Raw genomic sequence first — 9152 nt, 5'->3', positions numbered from 1 at the left:
AATGGGGTTTTTTAAAATTTGATTTAAAAGTTTTCCCCAGTTATGGGAATTTTGTTTGTAGATAATTTGCTTTTTTTTTCCTTGCAAATACTTGCCATAAGGGGGAGGGTTTGAAGAAAAAACGTAAGACCGTCTAAATTTGAGGTGTCACAAGAGCCCCCCCCCACACCCTAAAGTTTTCATTATTACTTTTTGGGGTGATAATTAAACCCCGGGTTGATTCGGTAGGAGGGGGACGTCGCTCGACAAAATTTTAAGGGATATTTGCTCATTTAAGACACTTTTAGTTGTTTTTACAAAAATGCTTATCCACGATGTTTTCATTACCAAGTTTTTAAATTGCCATGACATATAACTTCATGTGATGGGCTAGAGTGCCCTTTTAAATGTCCCTTTTTACTGGATACATTGGGGGGGAGAGTGAAGGGGCTTTCCGTTTTCCCTTCACTTCGTTTGATCGATCGACGGCGGGGAAGAGAAGAAGAAAAGCGAGATAGATAGATAAGAAAAGAGAGGAGAGGAGGAGAGAGAGAAAAAAAAGAGAGAGAGAGAGGGGAGAGAAGAGAAGAGAGAGAGAAGAAGAGGGAAGAGGAGAAAGGAAGGAAGGGAGAGAGAAAAGCAGAGGGGGAAAAAAGGGGGAAAAATAATATATATATATTTTAATATTTATATTTTAAAATTAAAATTATAATATATTTTTTGATATATATATATTATTATATATAAATAATATATTATGATATTATTATAATTAATATAAAAAAATAATATAAAAATTTATGATTTTAAATATATATATAATTTATATATGCATACCCATATATATATATATTATTATATATATATATTATATATTATATTTTAAATTTTATATTATATAAATATGCATATGCTATATATAATAATATATTATTAATATATATTTTTAAATATATATTTTTTGCTTTATCTAATTAAAATATTATAATATTATATTATATATTATATTATTATTATAAAAAACAAAAGCAAAAAAAACATAAAAAAATATCACAGACGGGGAGCAAAGGGAGGGGAGGATAGGGGAGAGGAAGGGGGGGAAGAGGAAAGGAAGAGGGAAGGAAGCGAGAGCGAGAGCGAGGAAGAGGAAGGGGAAGAGGAAGAGGAAGAGGAAAGAGGAGAGGGGGGGGGAAGGGAAGAGGGAGGGGGGAGAAGGGAGGAGGGGGGGGAGAGAGGGGGAGAGAGAGAAAAGAGAGAGAAGAAGGAGAGAGAGGAGAGAGAGAGGAGAGAGAGGAGAAGAGAGAGAGAGGGCGGAGAGCAGAGGGGGGAGACGAGGAAAAAGATATATATATATATTTTAATATTTATATTTTAAAATTAAAATATATATTATATTTATTATAATATTATATAAAATATATTTTATTTTATGTTGTATAACATTATACTATACTTATTGAAAAAATATAAAATATGTTAATTATTATATAATAATATATATTATATAATATATATTATATAAAAAATTATACAACATTACTTATAAAAATAAATATATTATATGTATATATATATTATTATATATTATTTTAAATGTATATAATATGTTATAATTATTATTAATATTATATAATATATATTATATTTTAAATATATTATAATATATAAAGAAAGAGAGAGGGGGGGGAGGGAGAATGAGAGGAGTGAGTGAGTGGAGGAGAGAGAGAGAGAAGAGAGAGAGGAGAGAGAGAAAAGGGGAGAAGAGAGAGAGAGGGGGAGGAAGGAGAAAAGAGAGAGAGAAAGAAAAGAGAGAGAGAGGAGAGAGAAGGAGAGGAGAAGAGAGGTGAGAGAGAGGGGAAGAGAGAGAGAGCAACTCCAACACATTAAATGAGGGGTGGCCTACCACAACCCAAAATTGGCCCCTTGCCCCCCCTAGGCTGCCTAGAAAAGGGTTCCCGGGCCAAATCAGTTCTAAATGAAGGGGGATTTTCAGATATATTCCCTAGTGGGTTCGTCAAACTAAACCCAAAAACCCATTGTCATATATCTGGGATTTCTAAAAAACGGTATTACAACTGTTAAATGAACAAATATTTTAGAGATTCGGGCAATTAGGGGGCATTACGGGAAAAAAGTAAAACGCAAAAATTCAACTCCCCTAGAAAAAAGAATTGTGTAAAAAGCTCCCCCGACACGCTAACCTTACCTTCAACACTTTTTTATCATGGGAGCTGCACTATTTTTAAAAAATTTTACCCCAGGAAAAGAAACGAAAAGAGAGAGGAGAGAGAGAGAGGGGAGAGGGAGAAGGGAGAGAAAGAGAGAGAGAGAGAGAGAGAGAGAGAAGAGAGAGAGAGAGAGGGGGAAAAGAGAGAGAGAGAGAGAAGAGAGAGAGAGAGAGAAGAGAGAGAGAGAAGAGGGGGGACCGAGGGGAACGGAGAGGAAGGAGAGAAAAAGAAAAAAAGATGAGTGTGAGGGGGAAAAAAGAGAAGAGAAAGAAGAGAAGAGAAGAAAAGGGGAGAAAAGAAAAAGAGAAAGAAGAGAAGAGAAAAAGAGAAGAGAAGGAAAGAAGAGAAGAGAGAGAAGAGAGAGGAAGAGAGAGAGAAATAACGACACTAATAAGAAAAGAGAAAAACAACAACACAAACAAAAAACGCCTTAAAAAACTCTCACTATCTTCCTCCCCCCCCCTCCTTATAAAAAAACTTCATCGCAGGGGGGGAAAAAAAAAAAACAGACAAGGACTTTTAGAATCAGGGGTTAAAATATCCCTTGTTTTCTTTGTACCATCGGGGCCCAAAAGTCTACTTTTGCTTTTTTTTCAAAAAGTGCAAAATTCTTGAGAGAGCAGCAGATAATGAAAACTAAATATTTTTTTTTTTTTTTTTTTTGGGGGGGATGGTGTTTTTTTGTTTTTCCTGTATACTTATTTTTTCTGTTCTCTTTTCCCCCTTTTTCTTCTTTTTATCTCTTTTGCTTTCCCCTTTTTTATTTCCCTTTCTTTTCTCCCTTTCTCCCTATATATTTTTATCTGTATATCTGTCTCACTTCTCTGTCTGTCTTTCTTCCTTTCTTCTCTTTATCTCTCTCTCTCTCGCCCGGTCCCTTTTTCCCCTTCGTCCCCGTCTCTTCTCTGTCCCTCTTTTTTTTCCCTCCGTCTCTCTCTTTCTCCCTCTCTTCCCTCCCCTTTCTATTTTTTCTGTCTTTCTCCCCTTTGGTTTCTCCCCTTTTTCCCTCTCCCTTTCTCTCTCTCTCTCTCCTCCTCCTCTCTCTCTCTTCTTCTCTCTCTCTCTCCTCTCTCCTCTCCCCTCTCTCTCTCTCCTCTCACTCCCTTTTTTCCCTCTTTTTCCTGTCTCTCCCTTGCCCACATTAAGATTTTTTCCACAACAAACTACTTTCCTCGCTGTTAATGTCTCCTCGCTATTATAATTGTTTTTTTTTTTTCTTTTTCCGATATTTTTTCCCCGAGTTTGGAAAAACTTTAAGCGAACAGTTTACCGTTATGGGGATTGTTTTTCACTGCAGCGAAAACAGTTTCAGTGCACTGGAGTCAAAATGCACAGAGTAGAACGCCTCACACGTTTGCAAGAATCCTTTTTAACATCTGTATACCCCATCTGATTCGAGGTTCGAGTCACCGGCCGGCGCGTTTTTTCCGGGGGAAAAGAATTTCAGCTCGATTGCCTTTTCCTACCCCTGGGGGGGCACCCACCCAAAAGTCAGTGCCGTCCAAAACGGGTAATGAAAAGGTGCTCGATAAAAACCCCGGGGGCAAAAGGAAATGGCAAACCACCGCTTAAATTGCCAAAAAAAAATCAGGAAAACCCCATGATCCAAGGCCGGTGGCCGAAGGGTTTAGAGCTCGGGCTCAAGCTGCCCACGACGGCAATCTTTTTTAAAGGGTTTTCGAGTCACCGCCCGGCCTTTGTTCCTTGGGGGGAACTTCCCTTGAATGCTCCTAGCCCTGGGGGGCCAAGCAGCCAAACAGTTGGTCCCGAGCCCGGATAAAATAAAGAATATTACCAAAAAAAGGGCCACGGCGCTCTCCGGGGAAAGGAACTGGGACCCTCCACGTACCACCCAAAGCACCAAAACAAAAAAAACTACAATTAATATATTTTGACCAGGGTTCGCCCTACTCCTTTAAAAGAAGTGTCATATAATAAGACAATTTTCAGTCTATATATTTTTTTTCTGACTCTCAGTATGTCTATATACCATTTTCATCTTTTCTACACGCACACACACACACACACAACACCACACACACCACACACACCCCACGCACACCACACCCACACCACACCACACACACACAACACACACACACACACCCACACCAACTTTAAATCATATTATTATATATTATATATTATATATATAAAAATAGTATAAATACTTTAAAAAATACACAAAAACAAAATTTTGTATGAAAATTCTATTATCTATCTATCTATCTACTATCTACTGTTTTGTCGTCTTTTTTATCTATCTATTTTCTACTATCATAAAAAACCCACACACAACCACAAAACACACACAACCACACACACACCCACCCCAAAATATTTTTAATATTTTAATAATTTTTAAAATTTTTTTTTATATAAAAAAATTTTAATATATTTTACCCTTCATAAATTTATTATAAAAAAAATTATATTAAAAAATATTGCTTATTAAACATTTTTAATAAATATGTTTTACAAACACATACACACCCCACCCACAAAACCACACAACACAACACCACCAAAATATTAAAATTTTTAATTTTTATATTATATATATATATATATATTTTAAATATATTTTTTATAAAAATTAAAAAATATAATAATTATATTTTTAAATATTAAAAAATATAATATATATATTTAATATATTATCTGTGTGTGTGGGGTGTGTGTTTTCCCCGCCTTAAAAAACTGACAGCACTGGTACATTAAATACACACCACACACCACACACACGATATTACATATATATAATATTTTTTATATATATATATATAAATATATATTATATATTATAATATATGTATATATATATTAATTATTATTAATATATTTTTTAAATACATACATAACCATATACTATATTGTATTATTCTATCATCTTCTATCTATCATCTATCTATCTGTCTGTTGTCTTTTTTATCTATCTACTATCTATCTATCTATACAAAACACACACACACCCCACACACACACCACAACAACCACACCACACACCCCAAAACACACACAAATATATTATTTTATTATATATATATATTTTTAAAATTTATAATTTAATATTATTATAATTATATATATATATATATTATATTATAATATACACACATAAAATTAATACGTATATAAGTATATTAATATAATATACAATATTGCCTATATTACATTTATAAATTGTATATGACCACACACCATACACACCAACACACAACACAATTTAAAATTATATATAAAATATATATTTATATATATATATATATATATATATATTAATATATATATATATATATATATATAATTTTAATGCATAATTAATATATTTATGCATATGATACTTAAAATTATATATATATAAAATATAAATATATCTATAATTATAAAATATTATATTTTATATAATATAATTATTTATCGTGTGTGTGTGTGTGTTTTTGGCCCCGCCTTTCAAACGACGCACTGGTACATTAAATTCTAGGCCACCTAGGTAGGGGCAAGAGCCCAATTTGGGGCTTTTGGTAGGGGCCCCCCAAACCTGATATGTCTGGAGTTGGCAATATCTTTCCTCTAGGGTGCGATTCCATATAAACTGTTGCAGCGGTACCTCCAATATTTAACAGCCCAGATGACTCCAGGGGCGAGGGATTCAAATTTGAGGGGGTCTAGAGCCCCAGTCCACCAGCCTTTTTTTTGGAGAATTTTTTTTTGACTCATTTGGCATTTAATTTTTTACCCGTACCTCATTCATCAAGCTACCTAATTTTAAAGGCCTTTCGGGGTCTGGGAGCCCCTCCACCAAAAAAAAAATCTGTCGTTTTTAGTTTGATGGAATTGATTTTAAAAAAGACATTAGAGTGATTTTAATTGTACCCGTATCTATTCAAATACATATCTTTCCCTTTAGGGGGCAAAAACCCCCCCCCCCCACCAGGGGGTCCCCGGGATCTCTGAAATTTTCAGGGGACCCCCAAAAAAAACCCCATGCTTTGACATTAGTATCTAGTTCGCCCAAACCCAATGGCTTGGGGTGCCGGTTAGGCGCACGTTGATTTGAACCCGCCTGGCCGGAGCCTAGGGGACATTAAACTGACCCGGTGACCGCTAGCCCGCCTCCTCACCCTCATCAGGGCACCCCCTCCGGCCCTCCCCGGACGAGCCATCGCAATCAGTATAAACATACATAAAATACAATATATATAAAATATTTATATATATATATATTATATTTTATATTATATATAGTGTGGTGTGTGGTTGGTGTGTGTGTGTGTGTGTGTGGGGTGGTGTTGTGGTGTGTGTGTTGGTGTGGTGGTGGAATATACTTCTACGTGTGTGTGTGTGTGTATGAAGAAAGTTTGAATAAAATAAACACTTCACAATATTCACAATATTTGTTTTCTACCCCCCACTCCAGTCCTTAATCTGATTTTGAGGCTCTGGATTTCATGTGTCGCGGCCCTCCCTTTATTTTTTTTTTGTTTTTTTTATTTTTTAAAAAACCCCCAACCCCCCATATTGCAAATCTTTGGAAACCCCAAAAAATATACTATACACGTCAAAAACTACTTCATTTTTTTTTTTCTACTCTTCTTTTCCTTTGTAGACTTCTGTTCTCGATGGAGTTTTTGTGTCTTTTGTTTAAGGAAAATTTTTGCGTACAAAAAAGTCGATTCTCATCCGTCCACCATCGTAGGAAAAAAAAAAAACAGAATCCAAATACAATAAAAACATTCAATTAACCATCACCTATATCTTTTTATTTTTAAACCATCAGGCCCTTTCCGAAAAAAATAAAAAAAAAAAATCAAAGGGAACAGGAAAAAAAAAAAAAAAACAAACACACGACAATAAACCCAAAAAAAAAAAAACCAGTAATAAAAACAAACATGAAATACTTTTCCATTAAGCAAAAGACAACGAACTAACGCCGGCATGAAAAAACGGAAAGGCGCCGGGGAAAACCTCAAACTGGCATTAAAGCAAAGTGTATACTGACGAAACCACGCCGGGGTGTGGTCTCGCTGCGGCCAGCGGCGAAAAAACGCTCCTTGCTCGCTGTTTTTTGATATTTAGAGGGGGGCGGAAAAGAGCGGCCAAGGGGGGGGGGGCATGCCGCGGAGTAGGCTACATGGGCTGGCGAGGGGGGGGGGGAAAACCCTTTATTAGAAAAATTTTGATGTGTGGGGGAGGGAGAGAGGGGGGAGGAAAGGGGGGGGAAGTAGAGGGGGGGTGAGTAAGAGGAAGGGGGGAGGGGGAAGGGGGGGATGGAGGGAAGAAAGATATATTATATAATATATAAAATATGTATATATATAAAATATATTATATAGAGAGAAGAGAGAGAGAGAGAGAGAGAGGGAGAGACAGAAATAACATTTTCGGGAAGAGGTTACATCAAGCTCTACAACTTCATGAAAAAATAGAATAGCAAATGAAACGAATAACCAACGAGCATGAAATTTACAACACAAATAAAAACCAAACTGCCCATTTAAAAGCAACCACAGATATAAATTAAAATCGTAAAAAAAAATCACATAAAAAAAAAATTAATATCTCAAAAACCTCATTGACATTCTAGTAAAAACATTTTTTTTCTCCCAACGTAGAACACCAGGGACAGGTCAGTTGCTCTAATGACAGGTGAAGATCATGGGAAACTCCCCCACAAAACCTAGCGTCCCCTCCCTAACCCCCCAACCGATAGCTAGCAAAGGGAAAACCCCAAAAGCCTGTTGTATTCAAAGGGGGGAAATTTAAAGGTTTTATCTCCCTTGCGATATCTAGTAGGGGCTCCATATGCCTTTTTTAGAGGCATGTCAACCTTTCGAAAAACTGTGATTTTCTGAACATGTGTGATGAATGAGGGGGATGCTGAAAAAGATGAATGTTTTTTATCCGTTGGATTTCCCCACCCACACACAAACCCACACACACACAACACCACACACACACAACCCCACACACACACACTCACACACACCCCCACACACACAAAAACCCAACACACACACCCCACACATACTCATATATTTATAATAAAAAAAAAAATAAAAATATTTATATTATATATAAATATTTATAAAATTTTAAAAAAATAAATAAATAAATAAATACACACACACACACACACACACACAACCACACACACACAAAAAAACAAAAAAAAGTAGGACAAATTTCCCAAAAAAACCTTTTTAATGGTGTAAAGGGTTCACAAAGGACCAAATTTTGGGGTGAAAGGTTACGTCCAAAGAACTGTTGCGAGTGAGAGGAAAGTGTAGCTGGCAAACCCCGTGGACGAATTCCAGACCTTGGGTTTTTGCTAAAAAGGCACATATTCTCAATGAAAAAACAAAATTTTTTGGCACATAAGAAACGTGTCCTTCCGTAGTGAAGGCCTAAAGAGCATTGATGTTTCCCCAAAGATGTGACCCGGGCCTTTTTCCTTTACGGGGGCCTGAACCTACCATCAGCGTCATTTCGGTTGGCAGGGAGAACCTCGCATACCCCCCCTCGGCCTCAGGGGGCGCTGCCGTCGGGGGGATCCAACCCCAGGAGAGGGAACGACCTGCACAACAAAACCCCTCGGGGACCGAACACCAGGAGTAGCCTCCGACCGCGAAGAGGTAGGTGGCGACGGCCTACCCGCGGCAGACACGCAGCTGATAACCTACGATGGGGGCACGCGAGCGTCCGCGACTTCCCACCCGACGAGGGCCTGACATAGGGGGAAGGGACCCAGGAAATGCCGTGATGGGCCCCCTGCCGCCCCCCGGGCCCAAGGCAGGAGATGAAGGCGCGAGAGGACATCCGAGGGGGTTCGCCCGTCAGGCCCAGCCCTGAGGAGCTGCCCACACCGGAAGGGAACGGGAGGCGTCGGCCGCGCCCGGTCGCTCCCCCCCCCCAGGATCATACCGCGAAAGGGGGGGGATGTAT

This window comes from Penaeus monodon, chromosome 10 (genome assembly GCF_015228065.2).
Source record: "Penaeus monodon isolate SGIC_2016 chromosome 10, NSTDA_Pmon_1, whole genome shotgun sequence".
Classification (NCBI taxonomy): domain Eukaryota; kingdom Metazoa; phylum Arthropoda; class Malacostraca; order Decapoda; family Penaeidae; genus Penaeus; species Penaeus monodon.
Note: the sequence above shows the minus strand (reverse complement) of the source record.